Raw genomic sequence first — 23960 nt, 5'->3', positions numbered from 1 at the left:
CGTGACTTAAATTGTAAAATAGCGGAAAATTAAAACATAAAACAAAGGGTTGGCGATGCTAATAAAATACACAGGAAGCAACAGGTAAAATAGCAGACAGACAATTAAAAAAACACTCCCAGTGACAGTATGATTTCTGTTCGCAACACTTCAGAAAAGACGCACAACAATTAACACTTACTTAAAAAACTGCACTAAAAAGTTGGCATGAAGATGACACATCACTGCCAAAGGCAGATGGGGGGGGGGCTGTACAGATGAGGGGAAGAAAAGGGGGGAAGGTGAGGAAACACAAGGTCTGGGGGAGGACCGATGGAGGGAGAAGACTCATAGGGGAGGGGGGGGCAGGGCAGATGCAAGAGGGAGTGGGGAAAGGCAGAGGTGGGGAATGAAAAAGGACTCAGGGGAGAGAAGGAAGGCAGAGAGAGGGTAGACAGGGAAAAAACAGGATGGAAGGGGGGGGGGGAGAGGGAGCCCGGGGAAAGGAGAGAGGAGGGAGGGGGGGTGAGGATCAGAGATGATAGGAGGGATAAATGGAGCGAAAGAGGGCATCATCCGGGAGGAGGAATCGATGGAAGCCACTTTGGGAAAGGAGATGAAGGGTGTAGAGGTGGAAGGTAGGGGGAATGGTGAAGGTGCGGCAGAGGGCAGGGATTGAGAAGGAGAGGAGCAACCAGGGTATGAGGGGGGAGGAAAAGGGGCAGATGGGAGAAAGGAATCAGGTCCTAGAGGATCTGGCTAGGGGACAGGAGGCGTATACGGAAGGCGAGGTGGAGTGCATGGTGCTCGAGGATCTGGAGGGATAGAATTTAGATTGGGCAGATATCGAGGCGGGACTGGCATAACCAAGGATGGGACAGATTAAGGATTTGTAGGCGTGTAGGATGGTGGAGGGATTCAACCCCCTCGTTGGGTCAGAGAGGAGTTTGAGGATTCGGAGGTGGTGGTGGGATTGGATAGAGTGGAGATGAGGAATCCAGGTGTGGTGACAGTCAATGGTGAGGCCAAGGTAGGTGAGGGTGGGGGAGAGGTGGACAGGACAGGCGCAGATGGGAAGGGAGAAATCAAGGAGCCAGAAGGAGCGAGTGGTACAGCCTATGATGATTGCCTGGGTCTTGGAAGGATTGATTTTCAGGAGCCACTGGTTACACCATACAGCAAAAAGATCAAGGTGATTCTGGAGAAGGAGTTGGGACCATTGAAGGGTAGGAGGGAGGGCAAGGAAGGCGGTGTCATCGGCATACTGCAGGAGTTTATTGGAGGAGGGGCATATCTGCCGTGTGCAGGAGTTAAAGGAGAGGGGAGAGGACGCAGCCCTGGGGCACACTCATGGAGGGGTAGAAGGTGCGGGAATAGGCGTTATGGATGGTAACACAGGAGGGGCAGTCAGCATGTACTCTCAGATCACACAATCAATACAAAGAACACTCATTGTATGGCTGAGAATTAATATTAATAACTACACACTCTTTAGTTGGAATGTTACACGCTGCAAAATACCTCCTCCACTGGAAGTTGTAAGCTGGTCGCACGGCTCTGAAAGACTTACAAATGAATTTCATTAGTATGACAACCATGTGTACATTTCCAGTAGAACAAGGCATTGTACTGACACCTGCTCTGTGTCTGACTGTCGGCAGAGACAACTGGGGAGGATGCGACTGCTGCTGGTGGTGGCGAGTGTGTGGCTGGTGGCCGCCGTGGGGCAGGCAGGAGCCAAGCCGCCCAACATCGTCTTCATCGTCGCCGACGACATGGTGAGTCGCCGTCCTATCCTGAGGTGCACTGGACATAGTAACCTACACGCTTGTTTCATGAATTTTCAAGATTAGCCGTCGGACCGTTGTACCCCCAGCTGTAGGCTTATATCACTGGCGTTAATCTGTTGTAGAATTATTGGACTCGTTTTGTGATAGCATATTATGACTTTTTTGGAGACCCATTAACTCAGTCATGTCTGTATGTACTAATAGAGTAGGTTGTACACAAAACTGCAAAGATACTTTACATATGCATCACAGGGATTACGCAGAAGTAACTATATTGCAGCAACGAGGCACAAGCGATAACTCCAGAGCTTACAGTTTACAACAAATTCCGCAAATGTGAACGCCAGGTGGGTCTAAGCGGTATGTCTTTAAAAGCCTAGGACTTCGATGCCAAGCAGTGATGGTGAAGATGTACTGAGACTAGAAGAGTCTGTGCAATGTTTTTCAGGATGGATAAAGTTAGTAGACTCGTTATTGGCTATGCGTAGCCACTTTTTGCTTCAGTGGCGTAGAACACCACAGTATTCCTCCCTCTGATGTATACACGGCAAGGTCTCTAAGGCCTAACTCGTGAAACGGTCTACATTCCGTTAGTGTCAAAGAATACGACGTCTCAAAGTGATGTTCTTAAGTGACAAAGATCTACCACTGAGTCTTCTCTTCTCTACAGTCCATGTAATGAAATTCTCTCCACTCACTGTGCCAGTGGTCAATCCGCATCAGAATTACGGGTCTTACGAGATGTAGACGTTACCTTTGTCTGGTCTTCAATCCATTCTTCAGTCGATATATGAGGATTAGTAAATGATATGCCACAAACCTAGAGACGAGCAAACTACAGAAGAGATGGTAAGTTAAAATGAATTGAAGGGAGTAATGAAGAGACAAAGCACGTGTTACAGCGCTTATAAAGAAGATAGGCAACATAACGCTGTACTCTCTGAAACTGAGCACAATAGAGTCCGAACGAATTGCGCGAAAATTTCAGAATACACAAAAAAAGAAAATTCTTACCATATTTTAAAATGACAATTAAGGAAAAAGTTTTCGTACCTATGAACTCTAAGGAAATTCATGTTGAGAAATTAAATGTTAGCAACAGAAGAAGTGAGATACAAAAGAGATTACGCGATTTGAGAAACAATACTTGAAAAGGCTTTTACTCATTAACGCAGCAGATTAAGTCGAGATGAGCGTCAGGAACGATAGAAAACGGTATCCAAAAAAAAATCTTATGAAATTTGTTGTGCATTAGCTTAGGTATTGAAGGAGGGAGGAAACAGAGATCTCTTCACTTTTTCCAAATATGTCACTCCCAATATTCGTAAACAGATATAATCTATGACAACTTGATTTTTTCCCTCAGCACCTCCATATCTTTATTTTGTTAGTTATATTACGTTTTAGCCGAGCGGTTCTAGGCGCTTCAGTCCAGAACCGCTCTGCTGCTATGGTCACAGGTTCGAATCCTTCCTCGGGCATGGATGTGTGTGATGTCCTTAGGTCAGTTAGGTTTAAGTAGTTCTAAGTCTAGGGGACGGATGACCTCAGAAGGTAAATTCCATAGTGCTTAGAGCCATTTGAACCGTATATTACGGTCGATGGATAAGCCCAAGTGGTTAGTAAAGAAAATACTTTAGTCTCATTAGACACCTGTGATCGTAAGCCGGAGAATGTGTGTGACGTAGCAAAACGTGTTGCAGGGCTAGGACGACGTGAGCTTCCACGGCTCGGACCAGGTGCCCACGCCAAACATCGACGCCCTGGCGTACCACGGGGTAATCCTCAACGGCCACTACGTGCAGCCAGTCTGCACGCCGTCCCGGTCGGCCATCATGACCGGGAAATACGCCGTCCGGCTGGGTGAGTCTGACGTCAGCGACGATCATGTACTCAGCGATAGCACTTTCTCATCGTCAGGGCTCATAAAAGCATACTATGCACGAAAATCTTTTACCATCTTCCATCTTAATTTCTGCACGATTTGCTCTGATTTTACCTCCGAAGACGTTTTCGGTTCTCCTTCTTTCATTCCACCACAGCATAGATTCTTAACCCGGAAGTTACCTTTCTTCGCAGATGAAACTGCTTTGTTGTTTCATAAATACAGAAAGTAATCAGTCTTCCCCAATGAGATGTTTTATTTCTGTATCAGCCAACGCTTCCAAGGCCAGTCTTAAAATATTAGGTCAACAACTTTGCTTCCGCCGTTTTGCAATAGACGGCAGTAGCGACAAGTGGGGTTCAGGTGGTTGGTCGTAGGTGTAATACAATAAGCTTAGGCATCTGTAAACATAATGCCATAAAAATATTAGTCGATTTGTGATTGCATTGTAAGATTATTCTCGATTAAGTACGTCAACTTACGTTCCCATTTCTCGCCATTTGCGGGAAGTTTTAATTTTCTGCTTTAACGTGAAGAAATCTGCGGCTGTGGCTCTTAAAATGCTGAAGAAGACCAATGGTGAGGGAACTATTAGTGGAAGAACGTGCAGAGAATGCTTTCAACGCCTTAAGAACGGTGATTTTGATGTCGAAGACCGGCATGGCGGGGGCAGACAGAACGTTTCATAGCTACTGAAACAGACGAAGGCAGTCACAAGACATCATTATTGAAAGCAATTGATGCGTTCGAGCCCAGAACTGAAACACAAACGACCACAATACAGCGATGGACACGTAAAGGTAATTTTCCAGCAGGTCAATGCTCGACCCCATGTCGCAAAACCCGTCAAAATATACATGGAAACGTTGAAATGAGAAGTCCTATCTCTCCCGCCGTATTATCCATACGTTGCTCTTTCTGACTACCACCTTTTTCGAACATTGGCGTACAGTATGGCTGACCAGCACTTTCGATCATATGGGCAAGTGGAAAATTGAATCGATTCATGGATCCCAAAAAAAGACGCCCAGTTCTTCCGCCACGGGATTCGTATGCTATCGAAAAGCTGGGAGAATGTAGTTGCCAGCGACGGGCAATACTGTGAATCATAATTTTTTTGTAAGTTTTTCACAATAAAGCCCAGAACTTCAAGAAAAAATGGCGGAAGCGAAGATGTAGACCTAGTAAATCCAAACTTTTTCTTTCTAGAACCATTAAAACTGCCATTAATTCATTATTTGTAGGTTCTGCAGCCAGTAAATTGCCTGCTAGCACTGATTCACATAAGAGTATTCGCACTGAGTGTGCGGAATTGATTATCAGTCCACGACGACCCTAAATAAAGCAATAAAAATCATCTCTGGAACTTTCTACATCCTAACATAGCACACAATCTTCACATTTAATGAAATCAACTATAGCTGTTAACAAATAAAATAAAATCCACTCTACGACGAAAAAAAAAGGACGCACCACGAGAGAAGTGTCGGAACAGAAAGGAAATCGGTAGATGTGACGTACGTGTGCAGACAAGCAACGGACTACAATTTCGGAAAAATTGGATGATTTAGTGAAGAGAACGAGCTTCACAAATTGAACAAGTCAATAGCACGTTGGTCCACCTCCGGTCTGTATGCAAGCAGTTATTCAGCTTGGCATTGATTGATAGAGTTTTTGGATGTCCTCCCGTGCGTTGTCGTGCCAAATTCTGTCCAGCTGACGCGTTAGATCGTCAGAATCCCAGGCCAGTTGGAAGGTTCTGTCCGTAATGATGCAAACGTTCTCAACCGGGGAGAGATCTGGGAATCTTGTTGGCCAAGACAGGCTTTGACAAGTAGGACAATAAGCAATAGAAACGTAAGCCCAGGATGGGTTGCCATGAAGGGCAACAAAACGGGGCGTAGAATATCATCGACGTTCCGCTGTGCTGTAAAGGGGTCCTACCGCGAAAAGAAATGACAAACGAGACCATCACTCCTTATTCGACAGATCTCTCCTCAACTTAGGAAGTTTGGGTCATTATGTGAGGGACCCTTCAACCAGCTCGGGTTTTTGACGATCTAACCTACCAACTGGATAGAATTTTCAGGACATCCCTCTAGAGGACATCCATAAACTCTGTCAATCAATTACAAGCCGAAAAACTCGCTTCCATAAGAACCTGGGGTGGATCAACGTGATATTGACTTGCTCAATTTCTGAAGCTCTTTCTCTTGAATAATACATAGTCTTTCTGGAAGTGTAATTACTTGTTTCTTTGAACATGTACAGTTACGTCACATTCAGACGTTTTTTTAAAATTTTTCTATATATATATATATTTTTTTTTTTTTTTGAAATGTATGTATGGACAAGAACGTGATAATTTGTTATTTTTCGTTTTATGGTAGTTTCACGAATTTTCGAAACGAGTGTTAGTCCGAATTTCTGTTATTAGTTACTATTATTAAAACCATGTGCAGCTTCACTTTGGTATGCCATAGACTGTGTGGTTGTAATTGAAGAAAGCTGTTCTTAAAGTGTACTAATAGTGAATACTGCTGGTCTAACATTTGAGAGGTCAGACTGTGGGAGGTTTGAGAGTCCGGAGAGAATTCAGAGATCCCATAGTTCAGTATCTATAGAATTGCAGTACGTTCAACATGTCTTGCTACTGTTCACTATAACGAAGATGACTGGAAAAAACTGATACTTATACGTTCTTTTGAACAAAAAATTATTATCTGGCAAATAATTTAAACAAATGTACCATTAATTTTTAAAATAAGAAGCTGTCTCATCAGTATGCACGGTTAACACTCAGGGAAACGCTAAAACACTCGCTCAGGGATATGTTAAATAATTCGTGTGAACTACTACAAAAAACTTTAAGCTCATTCATTCTCTTTCATGGTCTCCAGTTGGACCCAACATTTCCTCGCACCATGGCCGATAAGCGATTTTATTTATACATGTAATATATTACATTAAACCAAGGTTGTTTAGTCGACTGTCAGGCTTCACATGGTAGTCTCAAAACAGGTGCCCATTACTTTCTTAGAGTTATTAACAAAATACTCCTCGAGGTTTTTATGTCACATGAGAAAAGACAAGTCAGCAAGTGTTGGTGGCCAGGTGAAAGTTTCGTTCCTCCCGAGAGTATAGTCTTACTAGGTAATAACTTTGAGCTGAATCACGGCCATCAAGTGAAATCAAGAGCACGGTGAACACATACGGCTTCAGCAGAAACAGTATCTACTATCCACTAGAGTGACATAGCGGCTTCTATTTCAGTCATACACTGCGAGGCCTCGAAGTGAGCCTATCTTTTTCTCGGTGAGGTATTGCTCTGCAGTTCCCAGCAGGTGTGCAGCCCCACGCATTTACTCTCTAGGCGTCAGCGCTGTAACTAATGGATCCCTCGTGTTGTTGCAGGCATGTAGGGCCACGTGATCCTGGGGGACGAGCACCACGCTCTGCCCGAGGGCAAGATCCTGCCGCAGTACCTCAAGGACCTGGGCTACGTGACCAGGGCCATCGGCAAGTGGCACCTGGGCCACTACTCCAAGGTCTACACGCCCACCTACCGCGGGTTCGACTCCCACCTCGGCTACTGGAACGCCGGCGTCGGCTACTACGACTACATATTTGCAGACAGGATAACCATCTCGCTTCTTTCCAGCGATAGAAATAAGCTCAGAAAGTTCTCAATCCTACTGGGCTGGAGAATCATTCATGAATGTATGTACCACACATGATGGAGCAAAATTGAATCAAATCAGCTTGCAAGATAAACACCCCCAAAAATGTTGATATCAAAGGCAAAAATTATCATTATGCATCAGTACAGTTATTAGTATCAGCTTCTCATTAAACAATAAACTATACAGCGGCAAACTTTTTGGTCAATAGTCGGCATTTCAGTCACCGACAACAAGTGGAGACAGGTAGTGTAATTCTCACCACACTGAAATTATGTTGGTTTTTCAGTGCCAAACATCTCTTCCACAAACTACTTTAACTACCATTGTCTCTCACAAGAAACTGCTTTCCCATCTGTTTCTCTGTTTTATATAATTACCAGTACTCTGCTAGTGTATAGCCGGTACAGATGCTTTCATCTTTTCCTAGTTGTTCTGAGACGGTACTGGTAGCATTGTGCATGTGATCGACAAAAAAAAGGACCAAATGGTGAGACCACATTTCACTTACAGACGACATTCTATTGTGGATTTAGGTTTGCCCTTACCGCATTTAGCACTTTTATGTACATGATCGTCAGCACTATTGATGGCCAATTTGATGATAAGGTTTCCTTAAAATATTTCGTAAACTAACGTAGGGTACTGATTTCCTGTCATCCTGTTGCGGCTACTCACAGAGTGATTTTTACTGAGAAGCTCTTGTTCTCCAGTTTTAATTATGCACTTACTGTAATTTGCTGACTGGCTTCATTCCAACGAATTGATTGGCTCGATTGTTGTTTTCTGAAATTTTTCAGACTGGCTGTCGACATTTGTCTAAAACAATTATATATACATGTATACACAACACACACACACACACACACACACACACACACACACACACACACACACACACATATATATATATATATATATATATATATATATATATATATATATATATTAGTATTGAAATATAGATATATATCGTGGTTAATATGAACCTATGAACCACAAGCAGCAACACCTACATAGATCGTGTAGACACTTCTGTTCTTCATATCCCTGTCGTAAGGAAGGGCGCATATCTACATCTCAGGAGTGCAGATAATCTGTCATCCAAAAACATAATCCACTGCCTCAAGTGCTCCAGGCTATGTCCACATTTGACGATGAGTTCCGAACGTTCTGTACGCCGCCTCAATTTTTTGTAGTCCACTGCAGCATTACTGTACGATGCAGGCCGTAGGAATGTCGTACCGACATCCTGTCCTATGGTATTCGCATATGCGACTTAGGAAAAGTAACTCTTCATGCGCCATGGTGTCACTCTAATACCTTTGGTTTTACTCTTATACATGATATATGCCAGAGGCAGCAGAACGGCCCAGTGTGTTGCTAAAGCGCCTGTCCACTTACGATAAACAAGTAATTTTTTTTACAAGGATTGCCATTCAAATTTCTTCAGCATAATCTTTATATTTACGTACGTTCCAGCTGTTAACCTGTTTACAGTTTTCATAATATGCCTTTGTATAATTTCGGTGCGTTGGATAAGGGCTCGTAAGGTTGGAATAATATTCTAGGAGTGGTTGCAATGACGTATTACAATGTTTTCTTTTACATATGTACTGCGTTTTCGCAGAATTCTTCTAACATATTTATGTTTTCTATTCGCCCCTCTGATGCTGATTTCACGCGTTCGTTTTGTTTCACCTATCATCGAAATATTGCTCCAGGTTTTTAAGGAATGTGACGGGCTCTATAAGGCTAACACAAAACTTGTAATAATAGACTGCAACCGGCGACGACGTATGAACGGCTAACTGCTCTGCAGGTCAAGCACGTGCCTACGCAGTGTGGAGCGAGTTGATGATTTCGTTTTAAGCACAAAATATCATAGTGTTCATTTAGATGTTAAAGACGAGCTTTAGGTTTTCTTGTTTCATGCTGTTCTGTAGAAAATGGCTCCATAATAGGCTTTTCTCTGCCGAATACCGCTAGGTTTTGAAGTTTAATATTGAGATAAGGAAGGCGATATCTTTTCAGTAGATATTTTCTGGATTACCAACTGTCCTTGACATACAGTGTATAAGACTTGGAGAACAACACGACCTCCTCTCCCATTGGTAGCTGAGTGCTGCGTTTTCCCCGGCAGTGAGCCCACGGGTACGACCTGCGCGAGAACCTGACGACGGCGTGGCAGTACAACGGCAAGTACGCGACGGACGTGTTCACCGAGGAGGCGGAGCGCCTGATCCGGGAGCACGACACGGAGCGGCCGCTGTTCCTCTACTTCGCGCACCTCGCCTGCCACCCCGGGGACCACTCGCAGCTCATCAACGCCCCGCAGGACCTCATCAACAGCTTCTCCTACATCTCGCACCCCGACCGCCGCATACTCGCAGGTGAGCCGTTTCACAGCGCTGGTTACACTCTCTTACTGCTTTCCGTCCCCCTATGAACATCTTCACCACCAGTACGGTGATGCTGGGATGGAACGATAAGTGTGCGAAGTTGCATTTCAGACTTGTTTTAACAGCTGATGGAACTAATGTAAATGAAATGTTATCTGTTATACTTGTGTACCACGGACTGTAGACTACGGTATAATAAGTGGGAGTGTTCTTGTGTTGACAGCGGTGATGGCGAAGATGGACGAGTCGGTGGGGCGTGTGGTGACAGCCCTGCACGAGCGCGACATGCTCAACAACTCCATCATAGTGTTCGTCGCCGACAACGGGGCGGGCAGCGACGTCAACTGGGGCTCCAACTTCCCGTTCAGAGGCGTGAGTCGACTTCTCCTACACTCTCGTACAGTCTGGAGTCTTGTGTTACGTTACTTTTAAAACGTATGTTCAGTTCCTCTATAGTAAACCAATTATGACTACCCATACAAAAGAAAGTGAAAACATAATATACGAAGAACAGATCGTAGCAACAACTGACGTAAATGAATAATTTGGCGGGGGACGTCTACGGTTCTTATACAAGGTGTCCCATTTATCTGCTTTAAATCCTCAGGACTTTTTTCTTTGGGTATATTCCAAAAACTCCAGAGGACATGCAGGAACTTATCTTACTTGCTTGTAATTCTCTTCCGCAGGCAACACTGAAAGCAGTAAATAATTCTTTCATCCAACGAGTGCACCAGTGTATCAGTGTCCAGAGTCACCACTTTGAGACCTTTGAACGTTCTACTCCTGGGCAATGGTACAGGAGAGTCTGTTGTGTCTAGACAAGACAGCCTAGACACAATGGGAGGAAGCCGAAAGGCACGCGCTAAGCTAAAGCAGGATGGCGTGAGGTCTGAAACAGGATACGTAATGTGTGGTGTCACCGCCAGACACCACACTTGCTAGGTGGTAGCTTAAATCGGCCGCGGTCCATTTAGTACATGTCGGACCCGCGTGTCGCCACTGTGTAATCGCAGACCTAGCGCCACCACCAAGGCAGGTCTCGTGATACGAGAGAGCACTCGCCCAGTTGTACGAGAACCTAGCTACCGACCAGATGTACGAAGCCTTTCTCTCTCATTAGCCGAGAGACAGAATAGCCATCAGCTAAGTTAATGGCTACGAACTAGCAAGGCGCCATTAGCCATACAGTGATTGTAATTAAAGTCTCCTGTGTATCGTCAAGATCGATGTACCACAATGATATTAAAGATAAGTATTAATCAAGCTACGTACTTTTCTTCTTAACATTAATAACGTAGCCTGTTCCAGTACTTCACGCCCGTCTGCGTTAGTCTAGCGTGCATTTTCAGCCATCTCAACTTCACGGTGTCGGCCCAGCTACCGACACAACATTGGCGACGAGCGATAAGAGTTCTTTCTGATTGCTTACATTTAATTGTGTCATGGCTTCGCCACATTCTCCAGATGCACTGTCCGAATTTTATCGCTTGCAGAATCAGCAGACGCAGGCGTTACTGGATGCCCTAAGACAGCTCGTCCAGGGTCAACGTATCATTCAAACCGATGCGGCCGCCGCCGCTTCTTCGCTACCGCTGCCACTAAACGCTGTTGCACCTCCCTTTCGACCATACGTGGCAGCCGATGAGACCTGGCACGAGTGGTCTCGCCAGTTCAGCTTTCATCTAGCAGCCTACAGAATTCAAGGTAAAGAGCGGCAGCCGTTTTTGCTTTCTTGTGTCGGTGTGTCCACATACCGTGTGATAGTGAAATTGTTTCCCCGACGCGACGTAGCAACTCTGTCCTACGAGGAAATTTTGTCTGCATTAGATGCCTATTTCAAAGATACAGTTAATGTGGTTGCAAAACGGTATACGTTCTTTCGTACAAAACGTACGGCCGGTCAAACTAATAGGGAGTGGGTAGCAACATTGCAAGGACTTACTAGGGACTGTGGCTTTGAATGTGACTGTGGTCTTTCTTATTCAGATACCATGGTGCGTGATGCAATTGCACAGAACGTTTCTGATGTTCGCATACGGGAGCAAATTTTGAAACTAGTTAATCCCTCCCTTCAACAAGTGATAGACATATTGGATAGACAGGACACACTTGACTGTGCTCAGGAATCTTTTGAAACTTCGCCAGCCGTGTGTAACATTAACCGGCCCGCTGGACGCGCTGCGCGGCCCGGTAACCGGGCCTTGCGCACGTCGACACAGCGGCCGCCGCGTGCTAAGCCAGGTGTGCCGCGCCAGCACACAAATGCAGTGAAATCATGCCCGCGGTGTGCTACTAGACATTCGCGTGAACATTGCCCGTCACGCCAAGCTATTTGCTTTTTCTGCAATAAGACAGGACATGTTCAAAGTGTTTGCCAGAAAAAGCTCAGATCAGACAATCACAATCATTCCAGGCCCTTTGCTTCGCGCCGGAATCGAACCAAGGACACTCAGGCTCGTGGTCCTTCGCCTATGGACATTCATGTCGTTAATTCCGCTTCGTCCAGTGACACTTTCTCTAACAGTAACTGTGTTCGTCCCACAAAAACTGTGCGTCGACGTCGCCGGAAATCACGTCAATTAGCAAGTGATTCTGTACCAGTGTCTGTTCCAATTGCACAAAACGGTCGCTCTTGTCGTCAGCAGGACAATAAACTTTTTGTGGACTTAGACTTTGAAGGCAAAGTGATACCATTCCAGCTCGATACCGGAGCTGCAGTTTCATTGCTCAATCATGACACGTACCAACAACTGGGCAAACCTCCGTTGCGTTCTGCAAATGTTAAGCTAACTACATATTCCGGACAGAAAATTTCTGTGTTAGGACGGTGCAGCCTTCTTGCAACATACAAGGGACAAACAAAACTTGTGTCATTTTACGTTCTTCGTTCTTCTTCTGCAGTGAACTTGTTTGGTCTAGACTTGTTTCAGTTGTTTAACATGTCTATTGTAAATCAGGTCCTATCAGTGAATCAGACTGTGCCTACAGACGGTGTTTCTCGGCTGTGTGACGAATTTGCAGACATTTTTGCACCGGGCTTAGGTTGCGCTAAAAACTATGAAGCACATTTAGAACTGAAGGTAAACGCGCAACCGAAATTTTTCAGGGCGCGCAATGTTCCCCACGCATTGCGTGATGAGGTCGCAAGAACGTTACACGATCTCGAATCACAGGGTGTAATTGAACGTGTGCAAGCTTCTCTCTGGGCCTCACCCTTAGTAATTTTGCCAAAACCTTCCGGAAAATTGAGACTTTGCGTGGACTTCAAGGCCACAGTGAATCCACAGCTAGTGACTGCTACTTTTCCTTTGCTCCGCCCGGAAGATCTTTTTGCTAAACTGTGCCCGGGAAAATATTTTTCAAAGTTGGACCTAGCCGATGCGTACTTGCAAATACCTGTGGACGACGAATCCCAGCGCGTATTGGTGGTTAACACGCATCTTGGATTGTACCGCTTCAAAAGACTGCCATTCGGGTGTGCATCCGCCCCTGCCTTGTTTCAGCAATATTTACAAACTATTTGTGCGTCGGTCCCTACTGCAGCAAACTATCTGGACGATATAGTGATCTCCGGACAGACAGAAGAAGATCATCTTGCGAACTTACGAACATTATTTCAGGTCTTGCGGCAAAATGGTCTTCGCTTGAGGAAGGACAAATGTGTGTTTTTTGCTCGTGACTTACCATACCTGGGACATGTCATTAATGCCCAAGGCATACATCCGAGTCCAGAGCACCTCTGTGCCATACAAGAATTGCCTTCCCCTCAAAATGTGAAACAGCTACAGAGTGTGTTGGGTAAAATTAATTATTACAATAAATTTGTGCGCAATGCCTCTTCCATTTCAGCTCCGCTTCATCGCTTACGCCGTAAAGGTGTTCCGTTCGTCTGGACGACGGAATGCGAACGCGCCTTTCGCCAGTTGAAATCGGCGTTGCTTTCTAATACTTGCCTTACGCCATTCGATCCCCAGAAACCCCTTTTGTTGATGGTAGATGCATCGGATTTCGGGATCGGTGCTGTGCTTGCGCACAAAGTTGGCTCCCATGATCGCCCTATTGCCTTTGCGTCCAAATTGCTCTCGTCTGCGCAAAGAAATTATTCACAGATAGAGAAAGAAGCTTTGGCTCTCGTGTTTGGTGTTACTAAGTTCCATGATTTCTTGTATGGTCGTCACTTTACCATCATCACAGACCACAAACCTTTGACATCGCTTTTTCATCCGACCAAGCCTGTACCTCCACGTACAGCGCAGAAATTCATTCGCTGGTCTATTTTCCTCTCGCAGTACCGCTACGATATCTTGTATTGGTCCACTGCTAAGCACGGAAACGCCGATGCGTTGTCCCGTTTGCCTGTTGCTGAGGATAAAGCATTCGATTCTTCCGAACTTGCTTGCATGTTCATTGATTCGGAAACCGATGACGTGGTCGAATCGTTTCCGATTGATTTTCGTCGTGTCGCTACAGCCACAGCTGCTGACCCTGTCCTTGCTACTGTTTTACGTTTTGTTGCTACGCAATGGCCTTTGTCAAAGTCTCGGATCGAGGATCCGTTGGTTCGCCGATTTTTTGCTCACAAGGAGAGACTTTTTGTTCGACGTGGTGTTTTGTTGCTGCGTTCGGAAAATGATCAGTCCAGAGTCGTGGTCCCACGTTCGTTACAGTCCTCTGTTTTACGGCTTCTTCACCAAGGACATTGGGGTATAGTGCGAACGAAACAACTTGCTCGTCAGCACTGTACTTGGTTCGGAATCGATGCTGCGATTACGAATATGTGTTCTTCGTGCCCGGCGTGTGCCGAACAACAGTCCGCACCGCCGCGGAAAGTCTTTGCGTGGCCAAAAGCCACTTCCCCTTGGCAACGCTTGCACATTGATTTTGCTGGTCCATTCTGGAATGCTCGATGGTTGGTTCTGGTCGATGCCTTCAGTAATTTTCCTTTTGTTGTCCGGATGTCTTCCACGACGTCCTCCGCCACCATCCAAGCGTTGTCTGCTATCTTTTGCATTGAAGGTCTTCCGCAGACTATTGTTTCCGACAATGGCCCACAATTCATGTCCGCAGAATTTCAGTCATTCTGCCAGGCCAATGGTATTCAACATCTGACATCCGCGCCGTTTTCGCCTCAGTCCAACGGTGCCGCTGAACGATTGGTCCGGACTTTCAAGTCACAGATGTTGAAATTGAAAGAGTCGCATTCTCGGGAGGACGCATTGTTGCTCTTTTTGTCTTCGTATCGCTGTCAGCCCCGAGATGGTCGCTCGCCGGCTGAGTTGCTCCACGGTCGTCCTCATCGCACCTTGATGTCTTTGCTGCATCCGCCGCATCAGGTTCCTTTGCAGCGGCAGACTCCTGTTTTTGCTCCAGGCGACGTTGTATTTTATCGCAACTATCGAGGTTCACGGCGTTGGCTCGCAGGGCGCATTCTTCGCTGCCTCGGCCGCGCGATGTATTTGGTTTTGGGGGCCTCTGGTGAGGTGCGTCGGCATCTCAATCAGCTGCGCCTCTGTCGTCGCTCGGGTTCTGCCGCTCCCCGTCTCCTTTGAGCGACGGTGCCGTCCGATCAGCGCCCTGGGGACCCATCTACTGGCTCGCCTCATCCCCAGGTGTTACCGACGATGCCTTCCATTTTGCCCCATGGCGACGCGCCGCCGCCGCCGCCGCAGCAGCAGCAGCCGCCGCCGCCGCCGCTTGTTCTCCCGCCGGCGCCGCCCGCATTCGACGCTTCGTTGCAGCCGCCACGCGCCTCCCAGGGTCACGCGCCGCCGATCGCTTCCCGTGACCAGCTGTCCTCCGCCATGGAACTCCCGCCCGCTCCGGACCACATGACGTCATCGCGCGTCGGCTACCCCGACGCAATGGAGGTTGATCCTTCGGTCCCTCCTGTCTCTTTACGGGCGCATACACCGCATGTTGACGTGCACCCTGGACTAGTTTTTCAGGCGTTTCCTAGCTCCCCTCGGACCGAATGGCCGGGTGCGGGTGGCACAGCCTCGCCTGTTGTTAGGCTCCCCACCTCATCGCATACGTCAACATGTGGTCCTCCCCACGGCGGGCGGAAGCCTTATCACACGACCGTTCGCCGATTTGCGGGGGAGGAATGTGGTGTCACCGCCAGACACCACACTTGCTAGGTGGTAGCTTAAATCGGCCGCGGTCCATTTAGTACATGTCGGACCCGCGTGTCGCCACTGTGTAATCGCAGACCTAGCGCCACCACCAAGGCAGGTCTCGTGATACGAGAGAGCACTCGCCCAGTTGTACGAGAACCTAGCTACCGACCAGATGTACGAAGCCTTTCTCTCTCATTAGCCGAGAGACAGAATAGCCATCAGCTAAGTTAATGGCTACGAACTAGCAAGGCGCCATTAGCCATACAGTGATTGTAATTAAAGTCTCCTGTGTATCGTCAAGATCGATGTACCACAATGATATTAAAGATAAGTATTAATCAAGCTACGTACTTTTCTTCTTAACATTAATAACGTAGCCTGTTCCAGTACTTCACGCCCGTCTGCGTTAGTCTAGCGTCCATTTTCAGCCATCTCAACTTCACGGTGTCGGCCCAGCTACCGACACAACATAATGAATGCTATAAAGAAAAGTACGTAGCTTCTGGAATACTTAACTTTAATCCATCCTTTTGGTACATCTGGAGATTGTGGCGATACAAGTGAGACTCTTTAGATACATGCAATGTTACTAATGGCGCCATGCTAGGTCGTAGCCATGGACTTAGCTGAAGGCTATTCTAACTATCTGCTCGGCAAAGGAACGAGGCTTCGTCAGTGTAGTCGCTAGCAACGTCGTCCGTACAACTGGGGCGAGTGCTAGTCCGTATCTCGAGACCTGCCTTGTGGTGGCGCTCGGTCTGCAATCACACAGTGGCGACACGCGGGTCCGACATGTACTAATGGACCGCGGCCGATTTAAAGCAACCACCTAGCAAGTGTGGTGTCTGGCGGTGACACTACAGAGTCAAAGTCAATTTTGTGTTATGTTTTTACTTGGCTTCCCCAACTTTTCTGACATCTCCAGCAAGTAGACGACTATGTGATGACGAGCTCCAAGTCAGTGTTGTGTTATGTAATTAATAACGTTGTGTTTTTCTGTGAATGGTACATTGTGATACATTTTTGAATAGGTCTTTAGCAGAGGAAATGAATTACCGAATAAAAAATACAAGGTGCCATTTAAAAAAAGTCATACCGGTGTTCATATCTTTGTAAAAAACAAAGCTACAACGAAGGCAATTATTCAGATTGATGCCCCCCTGACGGCTAAAGAACATTTCATTGAAACGTTTCGTAATTTGTATCTGGACAGAGTTATTTAGGGTGGTCAAGATAAATGGGACACCCTCGTATATTGTACACAGGCGACACCTGTCTGTACAAAGAGGTGATGTATTGGGGGAAGTACTACTTGGATGAGATTCATTTAACGTTAAAATCGTGGGTCAAGAAGCACATCCTAAATTTTTCCAAACTGGTTTTGATGCTTCGGTTCAGCGATAGCGCATATCTGTACAAGTAAATGGTGACTGTGTTGAACGGTAGAACTGTGTAGAGGACAAAAAATTGTTCAAATGGCTCTGAGCACTATGGGACTTAACACCTATGGTCATCAGTCCCCTAGGACTTAGAACTACTTAAACCTAACTAACCTAAGGACATCACACACATCCATGCCCGAGGCAGGATCCGAACCTGCGACCGTAGCAGCCGCGTGGTTCCGGACTGAAGCGCCTAGAATCGCTCGGCCACACCGCCGGCCGCGTAACAGGGTGATCAACTGGTCTCACTGCGTAGGTACTGCTACTCTGTGACAAGAGGAACAGTGTGGTACACAGCCGTAGAACCACCATCATTAGGCCACAACGGGTGGATAAACTGAAATTTAAAGACAAGTAGTATGAAATGGAAAGGTGAGGTGGGGGAATACGGGTAGTGTGCTTGGTAACAGTCCCGTATCACTAACGTCGGTTTGCAGTAGGATTTTGGGACGTGTACTGTGTTCGAATACTATGAATTACCTCGAAGAATACAGTTTATAGAAAAATAGCCAACACGGATTCGGATAATACCGTTCTTGCGAAGTACAGCTAGCTTTTTAGTCCCACGAATTAATGAGTGCCATCGAGAGGTGATGTCAATCCATAGTTTCAGATTTCAAGAAGGCTTTTGACACCAATCCTCGCAAGTGACTTGCAACCAAATTGCAAGACAATGGAGTCTCAGTTTTGCGACTGTATTCGTGATTTCTTCTCAGAAAGGTAACAGTCCGTAGTAATTGACGGAAAGTCATCGAGTAAAACAAAAGTAATATCAGGGATTCCCCAAGCACATGTTATAGCCCCTCTGCTGCTCTTGGGCTTTATAGACGATTTACAAGACAATCTGAGCAGCTCTCTTAGATTGCCTGTAGATAATACTGCCATTTACCGTCTTGTAAAGTCATAATACGATTGAAGTACATTGCAATATGATTTTGAAAAGACATCCGAACGCTGTGGAAAGTGGATATTGATTCTAAATAATTAAAGGTGTAAAGCCATCTACTTGAGCAATGAGAGAAATCCGCTAAATTTGGTCGCACGATACAAATGTAAAGAATGTTAATTCAAATAAATACTTAATCATTACAATTGCCGATAACTTAAATTGGAACGATCACCAAACACTGCCATTTATTGTTAGAACACTTAAAAAGTGCAACAGGTCTACTAAAGAGACTGCTTACACCACGCTTGTCCGCTCACTTCTGAAGTATTGCTGTGTGGAGTGGGATCTAAATAAGATAGGACCGACGGAGAACATCGAAAATGCCGGCCAGTGTGGCCGTGCGGTTCTAGGCGCTTCAGTCTGGAACCGCGCGACCGATACGGTCGCAGGTACGAATCCTGCTTCGGGTATGGATGTGTGTGATGTCCTTAGGTTAGTTCTAGGGGACTGATGACCTCAGATGTTAAGTCCCATAGTGCTCAGAGCCATTTGAACATCAAAAAAGCTCAGAGAAGGGTAGCTCGTTTTGTGGGGGGAGAGTGTGTCACAGATATGGCACGAGAAATGGGGTGGAAAAACAAAGGTGTCTTTCGTTGCAGCAGGATCTTCTCATAAAATCTCAATCACCAACATTCTCCTCTGAATTCAAAATATTTTGTTAGTACTCACCTACTGAGGGAGAAATGATCATCGTAATAAAATAAGAGAAATCAGAGCTTGCACGGAAAGATTTAAGTGTTCTTTTTTCTCATGCACTGTTCTAGAATGGAACAACAGGGAAACAGCTTGAACGTAATTCGATGACCCCTCTGCCAGGCACTTAACTGCAAATTTCATGGTCATCATTTAAATGTAGACATCTGAAACTATGTTACCAAAATGGCGGCCATTTAGGAAGTCGGAATTTTTGCTGCAACTCTTGATTTTGAAATGGAGGAGTGATGTGACATATCGAGCAGACAGAGAATTGAACTAGAAGATGTATGGCGTCTTTCATTTGACCACAGTGTTATCCATTCTCGAATTCTGTTGCATTCTGTATTGTACGAAGCTAATTCAGGTGATGGCACATCGAGGGTAAATGATGAGCTTGGGGCGTTGTCCGTCTCGTTACAAGGTTGCTGTCATCCATTTCAGCCGTTCTCCGTGGACTTTAATCAATACATGTATCGGAATGAGAGGACAAGCAGCAGGTACCCGATTTGTAAAGTGACATTTACGGCTGACAGCTTTTCCCCGTGAGCTGCGGAGAGTACTGCGCTCTGGATTTCATAAGTTAACGATGTCGGAAAGGCAGTCGTTGTTGCTCCATCCGTCACCGTTTTCGGTCGCCCTGCTTCGGGTTTGTTTGCGACAGTATCAGTTTCACGGAATAACGCTGTAATTTTCACTAACGTACTGTGGTACTGCTTGAAATGCTCAGAGATAACACGGGTGCTTCTCTCTCCTGATACGTGAACGATATCAACGCGTGCGGTGTGTGTTAACGCTATCAGTTTTCACGACACCTGCAAGGAAAAACAATCAGATAAAACTGCGTAATGAATAAAACTGACTTCAAAAGAAAGGCAACTTTGTTTTTCTTTTGTAACTGTCTACGTATAATACGTAAACAAACGCGGTCTGAAAAAAAAAAGCTTTTTACTGCCGGCTACAACTTTCAATCTGCGTTTCAGATCATCTTCAGGTATAGGTTGGGACAAAAAAAAGGCAACAACAATAAAAAATTTACAGAAGTGCGTTGTCACAAACACATCTCTGATGCTTTGTACAAATAAGAACAAAATATTACTAATCCACACACATATATTGAACCGAAAAGCGCAGTTCGTCACCAGTTGTGTGAAACCAACATAAAAACCACGTGTGTCATGTGCGTCAGCCATAGATGAGTACGTTAAAACAGCGTAAAGTTATTTATACGTGTATAATTCAATAAAAAGAAGTTAATAACAATAAGACTTAAAAGACATGTTACTCTAATAATATTCAACACGGATGATGGTTTGCACTATAAAAGATAGAAAACAAATGTTATAAACAAACTGACAGCGCACCATGCACCGTTCATTTCACATTCGTTTATATATTTTAGTAAACAGAGCAAAATTACCAAACCTATTTGAAAATCTAAGAACTTGCCTTCATTTATTTAATAATTCTCTGCCTGTTTGAAATCTCCATTGACCTCCATTCCATTTGAAAATTAAAAGTTGCATCCAACATGGAAGCTTTCAAAATGGCTACTGTGCGGGTAACATAGCTACACAAGTTTTCCCACTACCTCATGTCATACTATTTGACTCATCCAGCTGATTTTGCTTTACAAAAAATGGTTCAAATGGCTCTGAGCACTATTGGACTCAACTGCTGAGGTCATTAGTCCCCTAGAACTTAGAACTAGTTAAACCTAACTAACCTAAGGACATCACACACATCCATGCCCGAGGCAGGATTCGAACCTGCGACCGTAGCGGTCTCGCGGTTCCAGACTGCAGCGCCAGAACCGCGCGGCCACTTCGGCCGGCTTTGCTTTACAATAATAGATCCACATCAGTGGCCCGACCCGTAGTTGGCTCACCTACAAATTCGATTCAGACTATGGAATATATTTCAGTTCTTTGTACATGGTGTTCTTTTTGAAATTATTACTTTATGACACATTGGGTAGTAGTCAAATATGACAATATCTGTAATTAACATCTCATATATATCACGGTGATCATCACATTAAATTGCTAATAAATGTTTTACATTTCACGTAAATCTTACTCGTAACAAAACATTGTGTATAATTATAACCCAGTGCTTCTACAATCAAGCTATTACAACATTAGTCTTCACAATACTGGCCCGACCTTTGTATGGATTTTGAAAGGTCTAATAGGTCTGACGCCATATATCTTTCTGGTGACTAGCTACTATCATCTCTGAACAGTAAAATACTTCTTTCTACTCCAGTTCATCGACTCCTTTTACGAATGTCATTTATTGTGACTTTTCTACTGTTACTTTGTGGGTGTAGTTTAGCAGACAGTCCATCGGGTATTAAAGTTAGAAATTCCTTAAAAGCAATTTTATTGTCGTTTTAATGGCAGTTATTTAGCAAGTCGTCCATTAGGTACTGAAGTTAGAAATCCCTTAAAAGCAAATTGAATGCCGTTTTCATAGCAGCTATATCCAATGCAGCTCTTCTGTATGTGCACACTGAAGCCTGAATGTAGGAACATACCCTTGTCGCTTACGGAGCTGCCTTTTCCAGGAGGTAATGCGTCAGACCTGCCGGACGACGTGAACATGTGGCCGCGGCTGGTCTCTGGAGAGCCCAGCCAGCGCACGGAGATACTCCTCAACTACGACGAGGTGGCCGAGAACGGCGCAGTCCGCGTCGGCGACTGGAAGCTGGTCAAAGGTCAGTAGCAGCCATATCCGGACTGGCGTTGTCTGGAACCTATCAAATACATCAGACGCTGTACTACTGGGTCAATCCACGTCACACAACAGTTGCAGTTGTGGAATGGCACAGCGAACAGTGCACAATTAAGTGATATGTGACAGACTTTGTGGCTACGATGAGCATAGAGTTCACGTAGGGGATGTAACGAGTATAACTGCAGACAGCTTTATATGTGGTACATTAAATGTGTAAACACATCAGTGTATAGGTTGTTTCTTCTCTCCAGCTAAGAGGTTTCCCACAAACACCTTACCCACCTGATGTTTTCTGCACAGTTGTAACAGCATCATTAAGTGGACTACAGCTCTCGGTATAGACTTACCGTTTTGTGTCCAAGCGTCCACCCTTCAACAACTGACTTGATTTACAGGGGAAAATTAGTATTAATGGATTACTCTTGCCACATTCTCTGGCAGGTACAATCCACGACTAACAAATTCGGCTTGTGATAGTTATAATTGTTAGTGTGCAAATGATGTACATACTGATGTAATGCTTTTCAGTACAGCATCCTTAGTCAGCAGTATCTGCACTTATGCCCATTACATCCTGTACAAGTCTGATGTGTGTATTATAAATATTCTTCTGTATTAATATTCAGTGAAATCCTATTTCCTAGATCGAAAAAAGTGTTGTATTTGCTGTCTTAAGGCAACTCAGTGATAAACGGGAAACTTGATCAGATATTTAAGTGGAAGGATTCGGTCACGTATTTATATGATGGTAAAATTTTGTGAACAGATTTTGGCCATGAAGGATAAGGAAGCATATAAACCAAAAAACCTGAGGAAAATCGACAGGGCACAGTAAGATTTAATAATGGATATTCGATTGTTGAAGATCAGGGGACCATTTCTTACATTTTTGCCATTGACAGTGTGCTCTGGAAACCAGTGATGACGGTACTAAAGAAGGAAAGTGTGCAATATAGAAAGTGGTTACTCATACGGTGTTCGCACATCGTGTAGTGGTTTCCGCGAGATGTGTGCAACACCAGCTGCTAACCCTAAAAAGTGGTCAAAGAAGGGTCGCTACATTTATGTAAATTATTTAATGCACACTACGCCTTCTGATGGGGTGAGAAGAAAATTGGCAGGTGTGGGAGGAATGAGAGAGTATGAAGAAGTAGTACTTTTTACGATGTTGGGCCATTTACTGTAAATTTAATGTCGTAAGTTGTTTGAATCGAAACCGTAAGCGGTGTGGTGGTGCGGCAGGTTCAAAAATGGTTCAAATGGCTCTGAGCACTATGGGACTTAACAGCTATGGTCATCAGTCCCCTAGAACTTACAACTACTTAAACCTAACTAACCTAAGGACATCACACAACACCCAGTCATCACGAGGCAGAGAAAATCCCTGACCCCGCCGGGAATCGAAGCCGGGAACCCGGGCGCGGGAAGCGAGAACGAGGTGCGGCAGGTGTGCAGAACAACGACTACTACGCCGGGGCGAGCGGCGCTGAGGACCCGCTGTTCACGGCGGCCTACGACCCGGAGGAGGTGCTGGCCAGTCCAGTGGGGCAGGCGCTCTCCAGCGTGGTCGGGGCGTCCCCGCAGGCGGAGGACGTGCTGCGGCTGCGCGCTGAGGCGACCGTGTCCTGCCCGGAGCGGCCCGCCCACGGACTGTGCAACATCACTAGCAGCAGCGGCTGGTGCGTCTTCAACATCAGGCATGACCCGTGCGAGGCGGGCGACGGTGCGCCTGCTGACATGCCGGAGGGCCTGGTGGACACTCTGCTGGAGCGGCTGGAGACGCTGTCGCAACCGCTGATGCCGCAGCCGGGGGCCAACGCCACGCAGACCGACCTGGCCGACCCCAAGCGCTGGAACAACACCTGGGTGCCCTGGGTCGACTGCATCGCCGACAACGCAGACCCCATGTGCAACGTCGTCACGTAGTGGCCGCTCTCTCTTTCAGCACTCACTTTGCTTCAATAGTGTGATGTAGCTATGTAAAGAGCAATAAATGGCTGTCACATATCTTACTTCTTGAATTTTTCTAAGCAGTATGTGTACCTTAATACCAATTCCAGCACAAGACCTACAACCACTACCCTTGTGTTAATACCTTACTTAAGTTGTTTAAATACCTATACTCCTTCACCAACCTGATGATCAGCTGTGGTCCTGAAAAGGAAAAGATAAAGCTTTAGCCAGCGTTCCAGTCTTTACAAATAGCAGTACAGACTGGTCATAAACCCTTGATGTCAGTGACAGCATTCAAAGGGAAGCTGGGATAGAAACTGTTGAAGAAG

At 45.5% G+C, this 23960-nt stretch overlaps 1 pseudogene; it reads left to right on the top strand.

Moving 5' to 3' along the window:
• Positions 1-1655: 1655 nt before the first annotated feature.
• Positions 1656-23604, top strand: LOC126419609 (arylsulfatase I-like; annotated as a pseudogene).
• The last annotated feature ends 356 nt before the right edge of the window (positions 23605-23960 follow it).

The sequence above is a fragment of the Schistocerca serialis genome, chromosome 9 (assembly GCF_023864345.2).
Source record: "Schistocerca serialis cubense isolate TAMUIC-IGC-003099 chromosome 9, iqSchSeri2.2, whole genome shotgun sequence".
NCBI classification, from domain to species: domain Eukaryota; kingdom Metazoa; phylum Arthropoda; class Insecta; order Orthoptera; family Acrididae; genus Schistocerca; species Schistocerca serialis.
The sequence above is the reverse complement of the archived record's forward strand: the minus strand, read 5'-3'. Positions and strand labels throughout refer to the sequence as shown.